The sequence below is a fragment of the Scylla paramamosain genome, chromosome 5 (assembly GCF_035594125.1).
Source record: "Scylla paramamosain isolate STU-SP2022 chromosome 5, ASM3559412v1, whole genome shotgun sequence".
Classification (NCBI taxonomy): Eukaryota; Metazoa; Arthropoda; class Malacostraca; order Decapoda; family Portunidae; genus Scylla; species Scylla paramamosain.
In genome coordinates, this window is record NC_087155.1 from 4537807 (window position 1) to 4563319 (window position 25513).

The window sequence follows — 25513 nt, forward strand, 5'->3', positions numbered from 1 at the left end:
CATATTGAGATTTCTGTAGCTCCTAAGAAAATTTTGGGAGATTCCACTGCAATATGAGGCTACAGCTAAAATGCTTAAGATTTGATACATATAGGAAAAATTATTTAGCACATTCAAGGCACCTATATCTACTACATTGTAAATCTGGTATATAAGGTTTTGCTAAAATCTGTTATAAGGTGTCTTTTTGTGTACAGCATACAGTGGCAAAAGAATTATACCTCATTGATGATTTTCAATGTAAACTAACATGAAAGAAAACTGTAGATGGTAAAATCCTACAAATAACTTACACTATTAAAGTAACACAAAAAAACACAAACTCTTGAGACAGGAATACATTCTGGTACAAAATGGAATACAAAGAGAGAATAATTAGTAATACAAAATGTAAAATAAATAAAGAATGAATCACACAAATATTAAGATTATTGTGATGTAAAATGTTAAGATGATTCTCAACATTCAAGATGGGATTTATATGCTTTCAACCATTCTAGATTTTCAGATTACATTAATAATGTTGAAGGTGCTACTAAAATTACTGAAAGGGATTATAATCACTATTTTCTATTAGTTGTTAACACTTTGCTACGCAATCATTTCATTACTCCTATCATCTAGTTTTATCAACACATTCTATTGATGGCCTTTACTGTGTTCAATATTCTTAAGTTTAAGGCCAGACCATACAGCGGTGTACTATCTAATGTAGCTAATGTATATCAAGGATTTATGCAGTGCACCAAAGAAACAATTGGGTACCCAGCATAATTTAGGAAAAATCTTTTCAAATTGTTAGTTAACATGTACCAAATAGTAATGAGCCTTAACTCCACTTCTCACAAAAATGTCAATGTACACTATTGTGTACCCTTAACATGTCTCCTGTATTCATTTCTTCATTAACTTTGCTAAAACTTTTATTTATTTTCTTATTTTTTTGTTTGTAAGTAAAATAATGCATTGCTTTGACTAGCTCTATGACTGAAACTTGCCTCATTCCACTATATCACTATACAGAAAGCACACTTAACCATTGGATGCGTAACCAAGAATAGATAGGTACGTAATATAGTGTGGAACACACACACACAAAGAATGTTTTATAAATTTAGACACAGAGTACAAGGGGACACAATAAGAAATTGAAGAAAGCTAACTGTAGAAGAGACATCAAGAACTATGGTTTTCCTCACAAAAGTATGAACAAATGGAATGAACTCAGTGAAGATGATGGAAATGTTGAAACTGTCCGTGCTCTTAAGACCAAACTAAATAGATATAGGGACGGGATACTATGAGATTACTCCCCTCCCATAAGCCACAACTAGGTAAATAAATACAAGCAGCCAAGCTGGGAGGACACATGAGTAGCAGCTCCACGACTATGATAAGCCAGTTGTGGTACGGGGAGATGAAGTGGTACTGCTTCCATCTCATCAATGAAATAAAAAAAAAGGTGGAAGTGATATTAAAAGTAGAGGTGGAAGAAAAAATAGGAGAAAATGGAGCTGAACTAAAGTGAACTGTTTATGCAGAGTGATGGGGTGATGGCAGGAGGAAACAAAAGTGAAACCTTTTCAAGGTTTAGTGCAGGAGACAGAGATAAACACAAAACTGTGGCAGAGAAGGGTGTTGGGCCTGGGAAATGACACTGAAAGATTGATGGAAAGAATTAAAGTTATAGAGGAGACCTAGGTAAGCAAGTGTAAAGAAACAAAGGGATTGAGAGTCAAAAATGTAGAGCTAAGAAATCAATGCAGCACTCTGGAAATTGAAATTAAGGAATGCAGTAGGAAAGTGGAAGGAAGTGTCAAAACTGTAGTTCATCTAAGTGAAAGGCAAGATGCATGGAAAAAGCTTCAAAAAGGAGGAAAGGTAAAGTTTGAGAGGAAAGTAGATAAGATGGAAAAACAAATGAGTGAAAAAAAGACCATGTAAGGAGACAGTGTAAATTGAGAAAATAATAGAGGAACAATTAAACAAGGCCAAAATAACACAAAAGGTGGTAAAAGTTATCAAGAGTAACAAATCCTTCGTAAGGGAGACAGTTGATAAAAAGATATGCATTATTGTCTATTATTGTATTATTTTTTTCAAGGCAAGATGGGATATGTTCCATAAGGCTACAAGGGTGCAAGAGAAGTGGGATAAGTTTCTTAAAATATACAAATGAGGAAAAAAGAGGATTGTGCCTAAAAGGCAGACAATAATAGTTGGTAAAAAAAGTGTGGTTTAATAAAAGATGCAAAGCAGCAAGGACAAAAGAGGATTTATAGAAAAAAGTGGAGGAAAAGTAAAAGAATTAACTTATGGAATAATTACAAACAAACAAGAAATGATTATGTGAAAATCCTAAAGAGATGAAGAAAGACAGTTTGAAAAGATATAATAAACAGGTGTGAGCATGAGTCTATAGACATGTGAATGATAAACTGAAAAGCAAAATGAGTATAGAAAAACTGAGGATCCCAAAATAGATGGCAGAAGTGATGAATGAAAGCTTCAAAGAAGTTTTTACAAAGCAAAAGAATTCATAAGGTCACTGGACATACAGGAAAATAGAAAAATGGAGGAATTTCAAGTAAACAAAGGAAATTAATGAAATCATCAAAACTTTAGATGTGAGAAAGGCCGCAGGACCAGATGAAGTGTTGGGATGGGTATTAAAAGAATGCAGTAACCAGCTTGAAGATAAGTTATATATCATCACATGTACCTCTATTAATGAAGGAATAGTTCCACAGGATTGGAAAAGGGTGAACATCATGCCCATATCTAAAAAAAGGACACACATGACCCACTAAATTACAAAGTAGTTTCACTGATGAATATGGTAGCAAAAAATATGTGAAAGGATAATGGAAAAACAAATGGACCAAATTTTTGAAAGATAATGAAATCCTTACAAATTGTCAATTTGGTTTTAGAAAGGGAAGATCTTGTCTTACCAATTTGTTGTGTCATTATTCAAGTGATTGATATAATACAGGAGAGAGATGGTTAGGCAGACTGCATTTACCTAGATTTAAGAAAAGCTTTTCATAAAGTGCCACATAAAAGACTTCTATGGAAACTGTAGAAGATAGGTGGTGTAAATGAAAGACTGCTGGAATAGATGGAGGATTCTTTTAAAAACTGAGATGCGAACAGTAATAAGGGATGAGATATCAATGTGAAGTCCGGTATTAATTTGGGTCCCCCAAGGGTCAGTGTTAGCACCAGTAATGTTTGCAGAATATATAAATGATATGGTGGAGAATGTATCCAGCTATGTGAGTCTTTTTGCTGAGGATGCAAAACATGAGAAAAGTGAAGGAAATTGAAAGTTGTGAAGAACTGCAAAGAGACCTAGAGCAACAGATGGCAAATGGAATTTAAGTCTGGGAAGTGTAAAAAAATGGAGCTTGGAAAAAGTAACAGAAGTGTAATTATAACTGTAAGATGGGGAATGAAACAATTAATAAGACAACAGAGGAAAAAGATCTGGGAGTGATATTCTCAGAGGAATTATCACCAGAAAACATATTAATAAGATAACAGGCAAAACTCTCAACCTACTAAGAAATACAAGAGTTGGCTTTACTTATCTAGATGAAGAAATGATGAGAAAAATAATCACCACAGTGATACGTCCAAGATGATATGCAGTGGTAAATTGGTCACCACATGAAAAAAAGCACATAAAAAAGTTGGAAGGCATACAGAGAACAGCAACCAAGGTGATACCGTAATTGCAAGATCTGTCATATGAAGAGAGACTAGCTAGGATGCAACTCCCAATCTTGAAAAAGAGATGAAAGGGAGGTGACATAATTGCACTTTACAGATTACTGAGTGGAATGGAAAAACTAGATAGGAAAGCTCTATTTATAATGAACAACAGAAAAATAAAGAGACATGAAAGAAAACTAAAAGCAAGCACCTGTAGAAGGAACATAAAGAAGTTTAGCTTCCCTCATAGAAGCACTGAGGCATAGAATGGACTGGAGGAGGAAGTGGTGTGTGTTAGAAATATTCATGAGTTTAAGGAAAAGTTGGATAAGAACTGTTATGGAGATGGGATAGTTCAAGCTTAGGTCCTCTCCCATATATCACAACCAGGTAAATACAACTATGTAGGTAAATACATATTCATAGCTTTATAGATAAATATGATAGATTATTTTAAATGATGGGACATTACAAGCTTGACTTAATCCTCTGAAAATACAACTAGGTACGAACACACACACAGAGCAAATCAAGAAAGTGTGAGGACATGTGGGAGGAATAAAAACTGTGGAAGGAGCAACATCAAAAGGAAGTGGATATGAAAAAATGTGATGGAACACCAGATGGAAGAAAGATATATCAAATGCAGTAGTAAAGATATTCAAAGAAAAGGAAGGCCTGGCTGAAGATAAAGTTGAAAAGAAAATGTTATTCAGGGCAAAGGAAGAAACAACAAACATAGGAGGGAACAACATGAGAAGAATGTAGCAAAAAAGGATTGTAAAGATGGTTCAAGACCAAGACAGCAAGCTAACTGAGGAGACTAAGGAAGTATACAGAATAGAAAAATACAGCGGGAAAAGTCATCCTATGGAGATTAGGTTTTAAGTCACAGGCTGCAACTGGGCAGGATCATGGAGACTGGCAAAGCAAGGCAAGTTAAACAAAATATGAATAAGGAAGGACATGAATGTGGACAGAATGAGAGTGGCTCAATTAAGAAATGAATTAAAGAGCAAAAAACAAGAGCAGAATGGAAGTAGAAAAAAGCAGTTCTACTTAAGGGTGATCAACATGACACTAGGAAATAGTTTATAAAAGCTAAAGCAAAGTAAATCAAGAACTGAAAGTCACAAACACAAATGTGAACAGTCTAGTATCAGCAATCACAAAAATTAGGGATTATTTAAGGCAAAATAAATCAAATATAATGGCATTAACAGAGATAAAAACTAACAGGAAATGTAGAAACCCTGAACATTGGTATTGGTGGATGTAATGCAAAAAAATTAGAAACAGAATATAAACAAGGAGAAGGAGTGCTATTATTGGTAAAAAAAATTTTCTGTCTTCAGTGGAAATAGAATATGGAGAATGAGAAGCAGAAGTGCTGAGGGTAGGAGTTAAAAGTAAGGAAGGAATAAGGTACTTTGTAGTGATATATATTCTACCTAAAAATTATGGTATGTACTAAAAATTATGAGGAAATAATAAGATATAAAAGATGATGTTTAATGGGTATTATTTTATTGAGTGATACTGACCTAGGACAACAATAAGGAAGAAAAAGCTGACTTTTTTTTTTTATGTAGGAAGGACACTGGCCAAGGGCAACAAAAATCCAATAAAAAAAATATGCCCACTGAAATGCCAGTCCCATAAAAGGGTCAAAGCAGTGGTCAAAAATTGATGAATAAGTGTCTTGAAACCTCCCTCTTGAAGGAATTCAAGTCATAGGAAGGTGGAAATACAGAAGCAGGCAGGGAGTTCCTGAGTTTACCAGAGAAAGGGATGAATGATTGAGAATACTGGTTAACTCTTGCATTAGAGAGGTGGACAGAGTAGGAGTGTGAGAAAGAAGAAAGTCTTGTGCAGCGAGGCCACAGAAGGAGGGGAGGCATGCAGTTAGCAAGATCAGAAGAGCAGTTAGCATGAAAATAGCGGTAGAAGACAGCTAGATATGCAACATTGCAGTTGTGAGAGAGAGGCTGAAGACAGTCAGTTAGAGGAGAGGAGTTGATGAGACGAAAAGCTTTTGATTCCACCCTGTCTAGAAGAGCAGTATGAGTGGAACCCCCCCCAGACATGTGAAGCATACTCCATACATGGGTGGATAAGGCCCTTGTACAGAGTTAGCAGCTGGGGGGTGAGAAAAACTGGCGGAGACATCTCAGAACGCCTAACTTCATAGAAGCTGTTTTAGCTAGAGATGAGATGTGAAGTTTCCAGTTCAGATTATAAGTAAAGGACAGACCGAGGATGTTCAGTGTAGAAGAGGGGGACAGTTGAGTGTCATTGAAGAAGAGGGGATAGTTGTCTGGAAGGTTGTGTCAAGTTGATAGGTGGAGGAATTGAGTTTTTTGAGGCATTGAACAATACCAAGTTTGCTCTGCCCCAATCAGAAATTTTAGAAAGATCAAAAGTCAAGCGTTCTGTGGCTTCCCTGCGTGATATGTTTACCTCCTGAAGGGTTGGACGTCTATGAAAAGACGTGGAAAAGTGCAGGGTGGTATCATCAGCATAAGAGTGGATAGGACAAGAAGTTTGGTTTAGAAGATCATTAATGAACAATAAGAAGAGAGTGGGTGACAGGACAGAACCCTGAGGAACACCACTGTTAATAGATTTAGGAGAAGAACAGTGACCGTCTACTACAGCAGCAATAGAACGGTCAGAAAGGAAACTTGAGATGAAGTTACAGAGAGAAGGATAGAAACCGTAGGATGGTAGTTTGGAAATCAAAGCTTTGTGCCAGACTCTATCAAAAGCTTTTGATATGTCCAAGGCAACAGCAAAAGTTTCACCAAAATCTCTAAAAGAGGATGACCAAGACTCAGTAAGGAAAGCCAGAAGATCACCAGTAGAGCGGCCTTGACGGAACCCATACTGGCGATCAGATAGAAGGTTGTGAAGTGATAGATGTTTAAGAATCTTCCTGTTGAGGATAGATTCAAAAACTTTAGATAGGCAGGAAACTAAAGCAATAGGACGGTAGTTTGAGGGATTAGAACAGTCACCCTTTTTAGGAACAGGTTGAATGTAGGCAAACTTCCAGCAAGAAGGAAAGGTAGATGTTGACAGTGTCAGTCCCCAAAGAGGAAGCCAGATAGATTATTCAGAATTGGAGGATAAGTGTCTTAAAACCTGCCTCTTGAAAGAATTCAAGTCAAAGGAAGGGAAAAATACAGAAGCAGATAGGGAGTTCCAGAGTTTACCATAAAAGGAATTAATGATTGGGAATACTGGTTAACTCTTGCATTACAAAGGTGGAAAGAATAGGAGTGAGAGAAAGCAAAATGTATTGTGCAGCAAGGCTGTGGAAGGAAAGGAAGCATTCAGTTAGCAAGAGCAGAAGAGCACCTAACATAAAAATAGCAGTAGAAGGTAGAAAGATACAACACTATGGTGATAAGAGAGGTTAAAGGCAGTTAGTCAGATGAGAAATGTTCATAAGACAAAGTGCTTTTGATTCCACCCCACTCAAAAGCAGTGTGAGTGAAACCCCTTCATATATGTGAAGTGTACTCCATACATGGATGGATAAGGCTCTCTGTACAGAAGACAGCAGCTGGGAAGGATGAGAAAAACTAGCAAAGGTGGCTCAGAATGCCTAACTTCATAGAAGCTGTTTTTAGCAAGATACAAGATGTGGAGTTTTCAGTTTAGATTATTAGTACAGGATAGACCAAAGATGTTCAATGTAGAAGAGAGGAACAATTGAATGTCAATGAAGAAGAGGGGATAACTATCTGGAAGCTTGTGTTTAGATGACTGATGAAGAAACTGAGTTTTTTAAGATGCTGAACAACACTAAGTTTGCTCTGCCCCAATCAGAAATTTTAGAAAGATCAGAAGTTAGGCATTCTGTGGCTTCCTTGCATGACTTGTTTCATTTTTCAATTGGGATGTCTATGAAAAGACATGGAAAATACAAAGTGGTATCATCAGTGTAGGAGTGGATAGGAAAGTAAGTTTGGCTTAGAAGATCATTGATGAGAAAGAGAGTGGGTGAAAGGAAAGAATCTCAAGGAATACCACTGTTAAAGAGAGAGGTGTTCAATGAGTTCTTGGCCTAATATAGATGGAGGGGAGGCAGGAGCCTACCATGACTGGAACACATTTGTATATGTTCTAACAACTAATGGATGAGCTGGCATCCCCCAACATTTTTTATTCAGTTCAATGAAGTTGAACAACAGGCTGCGATAAAGTTTTCCATGAATAACTCATGAGTTGAGGACAGCACTAGGGGACAGTGCCCTATCCTATTCCACTGCCAAACGTTGGGCTGCTTTCTTCAAGCATACCTGAGACTCATGTAAGATGATCCCAAAAGTGATGGTCCTTCAACTGCAGTCACCAAGGAAACTGTGGCCATGGTGGAGAGTATGGTCATGGATAATTGCCGAATCTCGGTGTGATACATTGCTTCTCAACTGGGTATCAGTAATAGATCTGTTGTTACCATCCTGCACAGTCATTTCAACCTTTCCAAGGTGTCTATCCAATGGGTCCCAAGAATGCTGATGCCTGACCAGAAGAGGAACCAGATAACGACTTCAATGGAGATATTAATTCTCATGAAAGTGGATCCAGAAGGATTCACAAACTGAATCATAACCCAGGATGAAACATGGGTTCCTCACTTTGATCCAGAAACCAAAGCCAAATCTAAGCAGTGGAAGCATCCCTGCTCTCTGACACCACAAAAATTCAAGTTCACGAAGTCATCCTGGAAAGTCATGGTGACAGTGTCCTGGGACCCTGAAGGGATCCTCTTCATGGACTTCTTGGATCATGGTCACACCATTAATGGCCCATACTATGCTGATCTACTGGGAAAGTTTCATTAGGCTCTACTTGAGAAACCCCAAGGAAAAGTGACCCAAGGTGTTCTTTTCTTGCAGGACAATGTTCCTGTACACAAGAGCATGATGGCCATGAATTGTGGCTTTGAATTGTTGCCCCATCCTGTGGCTTTGAATTGTTGCCCCATCCCTCTTATTCCCCTGATCTGGCACCCTCTGACTTTCACTTTTCTCATACATAAAGAAGCAGCAGCAGGGTATTTCTTTCTCTGATGATGTGGAGGCCAAGAAAAAGGTCATGGAGGTTTTGGAGGGGTTCAACCCATCATTCTTCAGGGACGGAGAAGTGCATCATGGTAAAATGTGATTACATTGAAAAAAAAAATAATAATAATAAGTTGAGTGAACCTCTGCTCTATTTTTGCTCTTTCTGGATTAAGCCAAGAATTCATTGAGCACCCCTCATAGATTTAAGAGAGGAACAGTGACTCTCTACCACAGCAGCAACAGAATGGTAAAAAGAAACATGATATGAAGTTACAGAGAGAAAGATAAAAGCCATAGGAGGATAGTTTGGAAAATAAAGCTTTGTGCCAGACTCTATAAAATGCTTTTGATATGTCTAAGGCAACAGCAAAAGTTTCACCAAAATCTCTGTAAGAGGATGACTCGGTTAGGAAAACCAGATCACCAGTAGAGTAACCACAACAGAATCAGATGTAGGGTTGTATAGTGATAGACGTTAAAGAATCTTCCTGTTGAGCTTAAATTTAAAAACTTTAGAGAGGCAGGAAATTAAAGCAATAGGGGTGATAGTTTGAAGTATTAGAGCTGTCACCCTTTTTCATGAACAGGTAGGAAGGAAAGGTAGATGTTGACAGACAGAGCTGGTAGTTTGACCAAGTAAGGTGCAAGCATGGAAGCACAGTTTCATAAAACAATAGGAGGGACCCCATCAGGTCCATAAGCCTTCCAAGTATTAAAGCTTGCAAGAGCATGGAAGACATCATTACAAATAATCTTAACAAAGCTATCTGGTATGACAGATTTTGCTTATTTTCTTATTTGTTTTACACAAAATTTTGCAGTGGTATAACATTTATAACACTCTAACATCTTTATTTCTTTTATTTTAAGTTTTTTAAATTATGACACCTTTTCCAAATCCTAAAACTCAAAAAAAATGTATTTTTCATATGATATTGTGCTACATGTAAAGGTACACTATTGACCTTTAGCTGAGTGCATTTGAAATTTTGATTCTTACAATTGAATTTGAGAAAAAAAATTCTCAACTTGCAACTTTCAGCAGATTTTTTTTATATTTATTATGGTTAATTTAAAATTATAAATGTGTTTGTTTATAGATTTTAGTCCATTCTAACAATCCTAAAGGTTTGATGGGAATCGATGAAGAAATGGATGAGTTTTAGGCATTTATATTATCAAAAATGTTCTTTTGATATATGGGCTGCTAAACATTTGCATTACTCATCATTCTTTTATTAGTCATCTCTACACTTTATGATTACGTTGTCTGTGTTGTTACATCATTCCTTCATATTTGTATGTTAGAAAAGTACTTTGAAAAATTGTATTATTTGCTTGAGTGGCTCTTGGTTCCCATACTATGCCTTTCTGTGGCATGGTATTACTTTATCATAGCCTATGTGTTTCAGAGCTGCCACATTTCTCATTATTGCCAGGTTTCTCTCAAAAGGCACCACTTTCATATTCAACTTTGTATGCCTGGATATCCTTTTGTGAGAAATACGATGAGGATGGATGTGAGAAATAGGATGATCACATGGTACCTCCACAGGAGTAATACATGTCCTCTCTCAACTAAGGCTTGCAAGCCACTGAAACTGAGAGCGAGGCACTGAGCTGAAAGCACCACTCAACTCCCTTCTAAGTGTTACCATATCATGATCACCCAAAAAACTTGGAAGATCTTGCCAATTCTTCATAGTTTTTTGTGGAAAAAAAGACACGTTACTGATGTAAACAAAAGCATGTGGCTGACCACAGGACTTTTAATTGGAATTTAAACAAAAAGTATTGCACTTTTCACAATAAATCTTTCCAAAGTAATAGGGAATGCACATGCCTATCATATATATATATATATATATATATATATATATATATATATATATATATATATATATATATATATATATATATATATATATATATATATATATATATATATATATATATATATATATATATATATATATATATATATATATATATATATATATATATATATATATATATATATATATATATATAATTTTTTTTTTTTTTTTCATATTTTTTTGGTCTCCTAACCAGACATCCCTCTTAATAGGAGGCATAAAGTAGACAGAGGGTGGAGGAGTGGGAGGAACAAGCCCTAAATCATCCATAGTTTTTAGCAAAGGTCTGAGTGAAGAGTTTAGCTTTAAAAATAGATAATATGTCAATAATGCCACTGGGTTGAAACTGGAGGAAAAGATGAAGAAAAAAAGTTGGAAATATTTTTGGTTAGGTGCTGGAAGTCTTAAAGCAAATTTGACTTAGAGAGATTTTGTAATTTTCTATTGATGAAGGAGTTTTTGGCTAATTGGAGAAGTCTTGGCATGATTTTGGGCAGAAATATAAAGTGTATGAGATCAGGTCACAGGAGGTTTAAGTACCATTCATGGGCCACCTCTCCATCATGTATAGCACGAGAACAGGCTGTGTTAAATCAAGGTATGGAAGGTTTAGGGTGAGAGAAAGAGTGAGGAATGTATGCCTCCATGACAGACACTACCACCTCTGCTACCCACTCAGCACACACAGACAGGTCTCTGACACAAAAACAGTAGTCATTCTATGGAAAATCAGAATAATACCTCCACAATTCCCCCAATTAGCAAAGGCAAAATGCCAGAGATACCTCCACCTTTACAGATCCTGAGGAGGAATTGGAGTGATAGAGCAAGATACAGATATGAGATTGTTTTCCAAGGATCTTAAAGGAGAAGACAGAGTGACAGCATGGTGAACACTGAAGTCTTCAAGAATGGAGATCTCTGCTGAAGGGAAGAGAGTAAGGATGTGATCCAACTTAAGGTTAAATAATCAAAGAATTTTTCTTATAGCTAGAGGAGATAGGTGAGAAGTATATAGAACAGATGAATTTAGTTTGAGGGTGACTCTGAAGTCAAAGCAAGATGGGGAGAGAATTCAGATGATTCATGAGTGTGGGCATGAGGGCAGGTTAGACTGTTGTGTACAAAGACACATTTAGCTTTGGATTGAAAATGAGGTTAGAGAAAATAGGAGGGAACAGAGAAGGGGTTACTGTCAGTTGCCTCAGTGAGGAAAAAGAAAATAATGAAGGGAGATGATGTTTCAGAGATTGAAAATTAGATCTAATGCCATGAATGTTGAAGTTAATGAACAAAAGTTAAGGGAGGTTCCACAATATTTAAGGTCAATCCCAGAAGAGCAGTTTGACTTAGGGACATTTGTGGTCCTCTCCCCAGATGGGAACTCTGAGACTGATGTAATAGTCACCATAAATTTTTAATTCTGAGTGGAAGGTGAGCATGTAGTAGTGTGTGAAGGAAGATAATTGTCTTGAGAAGGCAGACTGTGACTGCTCCCTTTTGTTTTGGGACACAAAGAGAAACATTCAGGGAGGTCACAGCTGGGTCACAGATATATTCACAACCTTTACATAACTTGCATGTTACTTAATAAACCCATTATAAAGCAATATATAACAACAACAACAACAATAACAACAACAACAACAACAAAATTGCCATCCTCATATGTATATATATACTTTTCTTTTCTTTTTATACATCTTATTCATTTATCTATTTTTTACATTGACAGATAGGTTATGAACAGGAATGCATGCATCACTGAGAGTATTCCTAATAGATTTCCACTGTGATGAATTATGCAGGGAAAAATTTTCAATAGAGGATGAAGAGAAGTTGTGAAGAAACAAGTTACTGGAAGTGGTAATTAACAATATGTTGACACAGAGGATAAAGGAAGACAAAAGATTTAGAAAAAATGATAAAGCATCAAGGCTGGGTCTGGTATTCACCAAGAAGTCTGAAATAACAGAGCAGTTGATGTATATGAGCCCATCAGGGAAGAGTGACCATGTATTGATCAAGTTTGAAATATCCGACAAAAGGAAGGAAGAGAGGACTACACAAGAGAGAGATTTATTTTCAGTAAGGCAAAGTTTGAAGGACTCAGAAAATATTTGGGAAACCACAGAATGCCTGACTTCTGATCTCTAACATTTCTGACTGGGGCAGAGCGAACTTAATGTTCAACACCTCAAAAACTCAATTCCTCCATCTATCAACTTGACACAATTTTCCAGACAACTATCCCCTCTTCAGTGACCCCACTTCTACACTGAATAGCCTTGGTCTGTCCCTTACTAATAATCTAAAGTGAAAACTTCACATCTCGTCTCTAGCTAAAATAGCTTATATGAAGTTAGGCATTCTAAGTCATCTCCACCAGTTTTTCTCACCACCTCCCCTGCTGCTCTGTGCTGGGGCCTTATCCATCCATGTATGGAGTATGTTTCACATGTATGGGGGTTCCACTCATACAGCTATTTAAACAGTGGAATCAAAAGCTTTTTATCTTATTAACTCCTCTCCTCTAACTGACTGTCTTTAACCTCTTCCTCATTGCTGCAATGTTGCATGTCATGCTATCTTATAATGTTATTTTTAAGCAAACTACTCTTCTGATCTTGTTAACTGCCTGCCTCCCCTTCTCCACAAGACTTTTTTCTTCCTCTCATCCCTATTCTGTCCACCTCTCTAATGCAAGAGTTGGCCAGTATTCTCAGTCATTTAACCTTTTCTCTCGTAAACTCTAGAACTCCCTGCCTGCTTCTGTTTTTCCTCCTTCCTATGACTTGAACTCTTTCAAGAGGGAGGTTTCAGGGCATATATCCATACCCTCTGTTTTTTAATCAGTCAATCTGACATGTCTATGGGAACTAGCATTAAGTGGGCCTTTTTTTCTTTATTCAAATTTTTTGTTGCCCTTAGCTAGTGGCCCTCTTACATAAAAAAAAAAAAGGAATAACTTCTATGAAGCAAGAAAGATATAGGAAATAGGGAAATTTTATGAAGAATTTACAATGATGAAATAGAAAGATTTAAGCCAAAAGAGATAATAAAAGAGTGAAGAAGCAAAGAAAGAAAAAGAAAAATTGTAGAATAGCTGAAGAAAAAGGAGACTCAGCCTATGGTGACCATACATAAAAAAGTCAAATGACTATGTTAAGACACACACAGTAGAAAAGAAAACTTTTGAAAAGAAAAGGAAAAAAATGTATAGACCACCCTAAGTTGGATATGACATATCCATATGATATGATATGCTATTGACATGGATATGTCAATAGCAAGTTAAAGAAAAAAAACAATAGATAATTTGAAGATAAATGGAGTGACATGAAGATGCAGACTTAATGGTGGAAAAGTTAAATGAATACAGTAAACCCTGATTATATCAAACTCTGTTATAGCAAATTTTGCATTTATCGAACATAATATGAATTATCTAGAATAGAAGGGACATCCCCGCTAATTTGGCAGTTTGTAGTTAAAGATGGCATGAGAAACACGCAATCCTCCTCCACAAGAAGGCATAGGTTGTAAAGCGATTTGCAACCATCTAAACTGTTTACTGAGGATTGAGAGTTGCTTTCTTTTTGTCAAAATATTGTCAGACCATGTTCTGCCCATGAGCACAGAAGAGGCATCCCCGCCTTGCTGGCTAGCCAATCAGCATGGCCTGTGCTGCTGCCCCAGTCAATCAGCACGAGCGTGAGTGTCATGGCAAACTAGTATCAACACGTGGCTGTCCGTTGAAACACTGGGATTTAATTCTGTGCTTATCACACAGATTTTGCAGAAAATACAGAGCCAAATACATTGAAAGTGAGATGGAGGTGCTGAGAATCTCTCAGAAGTGGCAGAAGCATGTGAAACAGTGGAACACAGTAGCAGAAGAGCATAAACAAGACAGTTGCTAGGTGTAGCTGTGGCACCAAAACAAGTTGTTCCTGCTTGTAATTGCTACCAGAAGTGCTATTCATTGGTGGATAATGAGCACATGAAAATGATTTAAAAAAAATTACTGGGATCTGGGCCCACATGATAAACAAACAGCTTATCTGGCATTTTTTTATTAATTTAAAAAATTATATAATCATCTGCTTTCTACAATAAATTACAATTTTTCTCTTAATACATTCATATACTATTTTATCAACATGTTTTTTATTACTTTATACCTATTCAAGTGTACACTTATAAAGTGTGTGTTTCATAGTTAAATTTTGAGGGTTTAGAATAATGTTAGAACTTTGTAATTTTATACATAAATTCCAGTCGTCCTCAGTTTTCTTTTGATATAAGATATACATGAATATTCCTATTATTAGCAAAAATATTGTAAAATCAAAACAGACAAACTTTAAAGGCCAATAACTCAAAACTATGATTTGGCGGGGATGTCCCTCCTATTCTAGATGCTTTATGTGGCCTACTGACCATCTATCTAATTTATCAATTAAAGGTCAGTAAATGAGGCAAGATGTTTGATCAGCGGCAGTGGCGGTGGGGGAGTGAGTGAGGGTGGCATTGAAAGAGGGAGAGTGTGGGTGGTGGTGGTCGTGGTGGTAGCAAGTGCACACTGCACCCACATGCACTGCAGGGTTGCCAGGTGGGCTTTTTTCCCATCCAATTGGCCTGTTTTATGTAGGCTTATATATATATATATATATATATATATATATATATATATATATATATATATATATATATATATATATATATATATATATATATATATATATATATATATTACATTTAAATAAGGTACTTCTCCATTTTCTAACTTTGTGACATAACTTATTCACTATTGATAAAATATTGGGCTCATTTTGGGCAGTTCCTGGAGGTGGGTGGGTGGGTTTTGGGCTGTTTTTCAGGTGGGAATAGGTGGGAAAACAGTCTGCAACCTGACAACTCTGACACGTTGCCTCTGCCTCAGTCTCCCAGCAGCAGTTGAAGTGGTAGGTTGCTGCGCTCATATGTATGTATGTATGTATGTATGTATGTATGTATGTATATATGTATGTATGTATGCATAGTATGTATGTAATTTTGTTTATTTGTTTGTTGGTTTGTAATGTATTCTTTTTTAAAATATTTTTCCGTAAGATTTGTTATTTATACCAAAATAAAGTATATGCTATATAATTTACATCCAATGAATGAGTGACCAAAATTTATATTATTTGAGATTCATTTTAATATACCAAATTTCCCCCTCATATATTAAATGAAATTCAGTGTGGCAGGGAGGAATCCAACCACTGATTTTTTTTTTTTTTATCATCAGCACTTTCCTCCCCAATTAGATTGATATACTGAGGGTTTACTGTACTTGCAGTCATTTTTTACCTTCAGTCTCGATTCAAGGAGAGATCAAATGTTAACAAAGGAGGTTTGAGTGAAATAAATATAACAGTTCATGAGGACAAGAAGATAATAAAAAAAACAAGATATAAAGAAACCTATTGGGCCTAATGGAGTCACAAACTGGATTGTGAAGGAGTGCAGTAAGCAGCTGGCAGCTCATTGCACTCTTTCAGAAAGGAAGGTTCCAGTTGATTGGAAAAAAAACTGATGTGTACCCATCGAACTATTGGCCTGTACCCTTGACTAGTATAGTGACAAATATTTCTGAAAGAATCATGTAAGGATAAATGGATTCTTTATCTTGAAGTGAATGATAAATTGACCAAGAAACAATTTAGCTTTCAAGAAGGAAGATCTTATGTAACAAACCTAATAAGCTTTTATTTAAGTGATGGATATGGTCTGAGAGAGAGAGAGAGAGAGAGAGAGAGAGAGAGAGAGAGAGAGAGAGAGAGAGAGAGAGAGAGAGAGAGAGAGAGAGAGAGAATGGGTGGGTGGATGGTATTTACTTATATTTAAAAAAAAAGTTTTGATAAAGTGCCACACAGAGGACTGATGTGGAAATCAGAAAATATTGGTGGAATAAAGAACACTTTATTGAACTGGATTAAAGATTTCCTGAATGAAAGAGAAATGAGGACAGCAGTGAAATGCCACAAATCTACCTGGAAAAAGTTAAGTGATGTCCCATAAAGATCAGTACAGATGCCTGTCATATTTGCAATGTTCATAAATGACATGACTGAGAGAGTAACAAGTTAAATAAGCCTCTCTGCAGATGATGTCAAAATACTAAGAAAATAGAAAGAAAAGAAGATTTCATAGTATTGCAACAGGTCCTGGATAGCTGTTAACTAATGTCACACATGGAAATTGAAGTTAGTGAAGAACAAAAAAGTTGAGCAAGGGAATTTAGTAAAAACACATAAAGACTGATATATGAATGTGTACTGGGAGAGGAAACAGGAAAAAGACACAAGAAAAGATCTTGGTACGATATCACAAACAATTTAACACCAGACAAGTATATGAACAGGATTACAGGTGAAACTTACAATTTATTAAGAGATATAAATGTAAGTTTCACCTATATGGATGAAGAAATGATGAACAGACTGATTACAATCTTGATTCAGCCTAAATTAGAGTATGCTGTGGTGGTGTAGTTAAAAAAAAAAAAAATAATAATAATAATAAAATATATATATATATATATATATATATATATATATATATATATATATATATATATATATATATATATATATATATATATATATATATATATATATATATATATATATATATATATATATATATATATATATATATATATATATATATATATATATATATATATATATATATATATATATATATATATATATATATATAAACAAAAGGAAGAGACTACAAAGTAATAACCAAGATACCATCAAGCTTAAGGGAAATGACATGCTAGGAAATTGGAAAGACTTGATCTTGTGACTCTTGAACAGAAGGGAGAAAGAAAAGATGTAATTGCAGTGTATACAGCAATAAATAGGATGGAGAAACTTGACAGAAAGGATTTCATAGAGAAGAATACAATAGACACAAGAGGAAATGGAAAAAAAAAAATCAAGAAGAGCACCTACAGGTGAGATATTAAGAAATACAGTTTTCCATATAGATGTGTAGAAATGTAGAAATGTGGAATGAGTCACAGAAAGATGTTGTCCTACCCAAAACCTTAAGTGAATTCAAGGTGGGGTTAGGTAAAAGTAGATATGGGGATGGGACAGGATGAGCATAGCTCTATTCCCATAAGTTGATAAGTTACACACACACACACACACACATACACACATTGAAAGAGGTAGTAAACAAAGTGGTGGGAAAAGTACAAGAGGAGAAAACATGTCTGGTAAATGAAGTAGAAGAATATCACAGGGTAGGGAAATTCATAGGTGAAGGGCAGACTCACAGAAATCAAATTTAAATCCAAGAAAGATGGTGATTAGGTTCTAGCAGGGGCCTGGAGACTGGCTTAGGATGAGGTAACAAAAAAACACATAGTTGAGAAGAGACTTAAATGAAAAGGAGAGGGAAGAGCTAATTAAAATGAGGAAGGAAATAAAAGCAAAAAACAAGGAGAGAACATAAGAGTAGAAGACATTCTGTTGGAGAGTTTGGACATTAAAGTAAGGAGTGGTGCCTGAACAGGAGGGAGAATAAGGTAACAAGTTAAGGAGAAAAAACATATTGTGGTACATTAACATTAATGGTCTCATCTCAGAATTAAGGGAGTTAAATGTTTATTTAAACAAGAAAAGTCCAGATATAACAAGCCTCACAGAAATAAAATTACACAATGCATTAGAAGAAGTAAAGAACATTGGACAAAATAGATACAACTTATGGAAAAGAAGTAGAATAAATAAGAAAGGAGGATAAGTGATGTTTATTGACAAGATACATGCATGGAGCCAAAGATGGAAACTAGAATTTAATAGCAGAAAATTCTACATGTTGGAAATAGGAAAAAAGTAAAAAGAGACCTGTGGAAATACAAAATGGGAGGAGAAATAATAATGAAAAGTAATGGAGAAGAGCTTTGAGAGTAATGATTCAGAACATGCTATCACCTGGAAGGCATATAAAAGGGATATTTGGCTCTACATATAGCTTGTTAACAAACATTAGAGTGGTGTTTAACTATTTAGATAAAGAAATGATGGAGAAAATTATAACAAGCATGATATGACCTAAATTGGAATACACAGCAGTAGTTTGGGCTCAACATGGAAAAAAAGATATATGGAAACTGGAAAGAATACAAAGGATAGCGACAAAGATGGTACCAGAATTAAAAGACTCAAGTTATGAAGAAAGACTTGAAGAGATGGGATTACCAACACTACAAAAGAGAAGAGAAAGAGGAGACCTCATAAAAATGTACAAATTAGTAAACAATATTGAAAGAATTGACAGAAATGACTTCGTACCACAGATGGAGGAGGGAAAGAGACAGATGAGGGGGCATGGGAAAAAAAATAAAGAGTGGATGTTCAAGTGACATCAAGAAATACAGCTTCCCATATAGAACTATTGAAATCTGGAATGATTTGAAGGAAGAGGTGGTTGCAGCAAACAGTGTACATGTGTTTAAAGAGAAACTGGATAAATATGGTTACGGAGACAGGACAAAGTTAGCTTTGGCTTGTGCCCTGTACAATACAACTAGGTAAATACAACTAGGTAAATACAGTTACCAGTATTAGGTTGAAACATGAACTATGAAAGTAGGATATTATGAGGATATTAAATGTAATAAAGATGAAGTCTAAGAAATGTGTGAAGTAACACGTATAAAGGGACACCCATCACTCCTACAGTGAGACAAACCATAACATCCTGTTTTACTTGTCCTCCTTTAATAGGGATCTTAGCCTGATTTATAAAAAGAAAGAAATTTTAACAGACAATTATATGGAAAGTGCATATGAGGCATGTAGTGGCTAAGTGAATCATGCACCAATGTAAGAAGATAAGAAAGTAAGGGAAGCTGCAAGAAGCTGTCAGGCCTACACATGGTAGTCCTTGTATGAAACATACCTACCTACTTCTGTCTATCATCCTGACTCATAAATCTATCTAATCTTCTTTTAAATCTTCCTAATGAATCTGCACTAACAACCTGATTCCTATTCTATTCCATTTATCTACCATTCTATTTGAGAATCAGTTCCTTCCTATCTCATTTTTAAATCTAATTCTATGAAGCTTAAACCCATCATTTCTTGTCCTATCCTGATTACTGATCCTAAGAATCCTATACCACTTAAAGCTCTCTATCAGATCCTGTCTTTCCAAAAATGTAAACTTAAAAGCTTCAAACTTCTTTCACAAGGAATATTTCTCATCCCTTGTATCTTTTTAATTCCTCTTTGTACTGATTCTAAAGGACCTATATCCTCTAGAGGAACTGAAATTCCACAGCATAATCTAGATGAAGTCTGACCAGCACCAAATATAACTTTAATATTACTTCAGGACTTCTACTTTCAATACTACTAAAGATTAGTCAACATTACTTCAGGACTTGTACTCTAAACACTACTAAAGATTATAACTCCTACATTTTTTTTTTTTTTTCATTCTCTGATCTTATCAATCTTGTTCTTTATTATGTACATACTATGTGGGTTTCTTCTATTTATGCTATGTAGTTTATATCACTAATATTAAAATGCATTTGCCATTTATCTGTTCATTTGTTCATCCTATCTAAGTCTGCCTGTAGGGTGACTGCATCAAAATTCAACCTAATCAATCTACCTATCTTCATGTTGTCTGCAAATTTACAATCATTACTAATCCCATTACTTAGATCATTAATGCATATAAAAAAAATAATGTCATAAAACTGATTGCTGTGCCACTCAACTAATTACCTGACCACACTCAGACTTAAAGCTGTCACTAATTATCACTCTTTGTCACCTGCCACATATCCATGACCATGACAAGTCATTCCTGCCTATGTGTAGACATTACCCTCTAGATTTGCCCTGTATAAAACAAAGTATCAAAAGGATCCTTATGAATGGCAGGCAGAAGAGTAAGCATGGTGCATCTTGCCTTTGAAAACCTACAGAGTAAGCGTGCTCCCACATAACAAAGTGATGAACATGCTGTGAGAAGCTACTCTATTGAAAGCCATCCCTGCACTTTTTTTTTTTTTTTTTTTTATGTATGAGGGCTACTAGTCAAGGGCAACAAAAAAAATAAGAAAATATAAAAATGTCCACTGAGGTGTCAGGCCCCATACAGAGGTAGAAAATATGATGATAAAAATTGGAGGACTGTGTCTTGAACCCTCCCTTTGAGAGTTTAACTCATAGGAAGGACGAAATGCAGAAGCAGGCAGGGAGTTCAAGAATTTACCAGAAAAAGGGACAAATGATTGGGAATACTGGTTAACTCATGCATTAGCGAGGTGGACAGAATGGGGAGAGAGAGTAGAAATTCTTGAGCAGTGTGGCCACAGAAGGGGAGGCATGTAGTTAGCAAGATCAAAAGACCAATTAGTGTAGAGGTAATAGAGGTAGAAGATAGCAAAAGATGCAGCACTGTGGTGATGAGAGAGGCTAAAGACAATCAGTAAGAGGAGAGGAATTGATAAGACAAAATATTTTTGATTCCACTGTCTAGAAGAGCAGTATGAGTAGAACCACAATAAACAATGTGAAGTGTACTCCATAAATAAATGGATAAGGACCCCATACTGAGTTAGCAGCTGAGGGGTATGAAAAAACTGGCAGAGAAGACTCACTATCTAATTTCATATATATATATATATATATATATATATATATATATATATATATATATATATATATATATATATATATATATATATATATATATATATATATATATATATTTTTTTTTTTTTTTTTTTTTTTAGCTAAAAATGAGATGTAAAGCTTCCAGTTTAGATTATAAGTAAAGGACAGACATAAGATCTTCAAAGTAGAACAGTGGGACAGCTGAGTGTCATTGAAGAAGAGGGGATAGTTATCTGGAAGGTTGTGTCAAGTTGATAGGTGGAGGAATTGAGTTTTTGAGATATTGAACAATACTAAGTTTGTTCTGTCCCAATCAGAATTTTAAAGAGATCAGAAGTAAGGCATTCTGTGGCTTTCCTGCATGAGCTGTTCAATTCTTCAAGGGCTGGACATCTATGAAAAGACATGGAAAAGTGAAGGGTGGTATCATCAGTGTAGGAGTGGAAAGGAGAAGTTTGACTAAGATCATTGATGAATAATAGGAAGAGAGTTGGTGAAAAGGATATAACCCTGCAGAACACCACTGTTAAGTAATAGATTTTGGAGAAGATTAGTGACTATCTACCACAGCAGCAGACAATGGTCAAAAAGGAAACTTGACATGAAATTACAGAGAGAAGCATAGAAGCTATAGGAGGGTAGTTTGGAATTCAAAGCTTTGTGCCAGGCTCTATCAAAAGCTTTTGATATGTCTAAGGCAAAAGCAAATGTTTCAGCAAAATCCCAAAAAACAGATGACTAAGATTCAGTAAGGAAAACCAGATCACCAATAGAGTGGTCTCAACAGAACCCATACTGCCAATCAAATATAAAGTTGAGAAGTGCTAGACATTTAAGAATCTTCCTGTTGAGGACAGGTTACAGAACTTGAGGAAAATTGAAATTAAAGCAATAGGTTGGTAGTTTGAAGGATTAGAGCAGTCACCCATTTTATAAGCAGGCTGAATGTAGGCAAATTTCCAGCAAGAAGGAAAGGTACATGGTGATAGACAAGGTTGGAAGAGTTTGATTAGGCAAGGTGCAAGCATAGAGGCACAGTTTCAGAGAAAAATAAGATTGACCCCATCAGGTCCATAAGCCTTCTGAGGGTTAAAGACAATGAGGGCATGGAAAACATCACTAAGAAGAATTTTAATGGGTAGCATAAAGTAGTCAGAGGGTGGAGTAGAGGGAGGAATAAGCCCTAAATAATCCAAGGTAGAATTTTTAGCAAAGGTCTGAGTAGAGTTCAACTTTAGATATAGATGAGATGGCAGTGCTATCATCAGGTTGAAGTAAAGAAGGGAAAGATGAAAAAGCAAGGTTATCAAAGATATTTTTGCTGAGGAGCCAGAAGTCATGAGTAGAGTTAGATACAGTAAAATCCCTCTTATCCGGCATCAACGGGACTGTCGACATGCCAGATACTTGAATATTGCCGGATACTTGAATAGAAGTGAAATTATGTCCACAATCACCACCCTACACTCACGCATCTTACCATAACAAAGATCAGCTGATCTTAATCAGCAACTGATCTGATCAGCTGCTTAAGTGTAAGCACAACACGCTTCCTCTTTTCTACAACTTTAGGCATGATGAAGGCATCAGGCAATAAACAGTGCACACGCGGGACTGAGTCACTGAGTAAACACAGTGCAGTGGGCCACGGGTGGCGCGAAGCAGTGCGCTCTGGTGGCGAGGGGACAAAGTATGCCTCGCGTGGGAATTTTAATTGATTTTATGAGTACACATTGATTTTTTTATTGATTTTAAGGTTCGGGGAAAAATGTGCCGGATACTTGAAGCTGCCGGATACTCAAATGCCGGATAAGAGGGATTTTACTGTATAGAGAGATTTTGACATTTCCTATTGATGAAGGAGTTTTGATTAGTTGGAGAACAGACTTGGCATTAGTCCAGACAGAAATATACAATGCATGAGATTCAGGTGATGGAAAACTCAAGTACTGTTTGTTGGTCACCTCTCTAACAGACTGAGTTAAACCAAGGTTTGGAAGATTTAGGTCAAGAGAAAGAGTGATGAATGTACACTTCCATGGCATACATTATCACCTCTGTTATGTGCTCAACGTACAGAAATGAGTCTCTGACACAAAAGCAGTAGTCATTCCAAGGAAAATCAGAATAATACCTCCTCAGGACCACCCTAACTGGCAGAGGTAAAACACCAAGGGCACCTTTGCTTTGGGGAACCCTGAGGAGGAATTAGAGAGATAGAACAAAACACAGATAAGAGGTTGTGATTGGAGGAGCCCAACAGAGAACACAAAGTGACAGCATAAGCAGAAAGATTACAGGTTATCTCCAAGATGATTAGGAATACAAGTAGAGTGTTGCAATAATTGCTTTAGGTCATGGAGGATAGCAAAGTTAAAGCTAGTTCACCAGGTTGGTCAGTGAAAGGAGAGGAAAACCAAAGCAGGTGGTGAACATCAGTCTCCAATAATAAAGATCTCTACAAAAGAGAAGAGAGTCAGGATGTGCTTCATTTTGGAAGTTAAGTGGTCAAAAAAAATTTTATAGTTAGAGGAGTTAGGTGATAGGTATACAGCACAGATAAATTTAGCTTAGGTGACTCTGCAGTTGTAGCCAGATGGTAGAAAATTCAGAAGACTCAAGAGCATGGGCAGGAGAGCAAGTTAGGTCATTGCACACACTGAGGCAACATCCAGCTCTGGATTGAAAATGAGAATAGAGGAAGTAGGAGGGAACAGATAAGAGGTTACTATCAGTTGCCTCACACACCTGTGTTTTGACGAGGCAAAAAAAAAAGGTGAGGTTTAGTAGAGGAGAGGTGGTGTTCAAAAACTGAAAATTAGATCCAAGGCCATGAATGTTGCAGAAGTTAATGAAGAAAAAAGTTGAGGGAGGTGTCAAGATGCTTTGGGTCGATGCCAAGAGAAGAACAGTCCAACCTGGAGACATCTGAGATAGTGTTGCTTTCTACAATCTGAGTGTATTTGTGTTTCTGAGACATTATGGCATCCACTGCCTTAGAAAGTAGTAGAGATGGTTCCCCCCAACTTTAGCTCACACCACACAAGTACTGGGTATTTTTTCAGCCAATTTTTTATGCCCAGGAATATCTTTGGTCTGAAATAATGCTTGCTGAAGGGGATTCAGACCCTAAAGATTACTTTTTCAATAAGGAGACCTCTGTCCTCCAATGCAACATTAACATATGCAACACCTATGAAATGGGCTGATGAATATTGAAATTATAATATCAACCACTCGGAGTCACTCTATAGTTTAGATGATATTCAAGAAATAAGAAAAATAATATAATTATAATTTTTTCATTAAAAATTAATAAAAAATAATCAATTGTATCACTAACATCAAACTTTCATATTACCATTTTAATTTGGGGCATTAAATATTTTGTGTATGACCCATGACATGGATCTGTTTATGACTGTTTTTATCATAATTTTTTCTGTAATATGAGTTCGTTAAACTACATTCTTTGAGAGCATTACACTGATACAAAACATTAATTTTTCTTTTAAAACTTTGATATCCACATTCAACTTCACTTTAAAACTTTGATATCCACATTCAACTTCACTTTAATACTCTGATATCTACATTCAACTTCAAGCTATAAATTTATATACATACATCATTCTGCCACTACATGCCTCATATGCTGTTCTACTAAAGTCTGTTATTAGAGAAGCCAGTATGAACTGTTACTTTTCCACATATATAATGAATGATTCATTAGCTGGATAGGGTAATTTTTTTCTTTTTTACAATCCATTTGAAATATTAATGTAACTTTGTACCATTATGGTATGAACTGAGACATTGAGAAGAAAAAAGGGAAAGTTACCACAAATATATTATTAAAAATATGAATATGAAGTTTTTGCATGATCAAAATGCAATGAAAACACTTTGGATGTGCCAGTTCACTTCATTAAGATATTGCTGGTAAATATCTTTAATACCGAATTTAATGCAAGTACCGGTTGTTTATCAGAATGGTGAGCATAGGTTGTTTTAATGGACTGTTACAGACAGAAATGAAGACACCAGTGAAGCTATGTAAGTTTTGCACGTTGCAGTCACCTGCATTCCAATATTCATCTGCACCAATTAGCCTCCATCCCTACCTTCTCAAAGC

At 35.9% G+C, this 25513-nt stretch overlaps 1 protein-coding gene across 10 annotated transcripts in view; it reads right to left on the reverse strand.

Moving 5' to 3' along the window:
• The window catches only part of LOC135100438 (PDZ domain-containing protein 8-like), a 176566-nt gene that overhangs the window by 95031 nt on the left and 56022 nt on the right, over positions 1–25513 (reverse strand). The gene's annotated exons all lie outside the window — the stretch shown is intronic.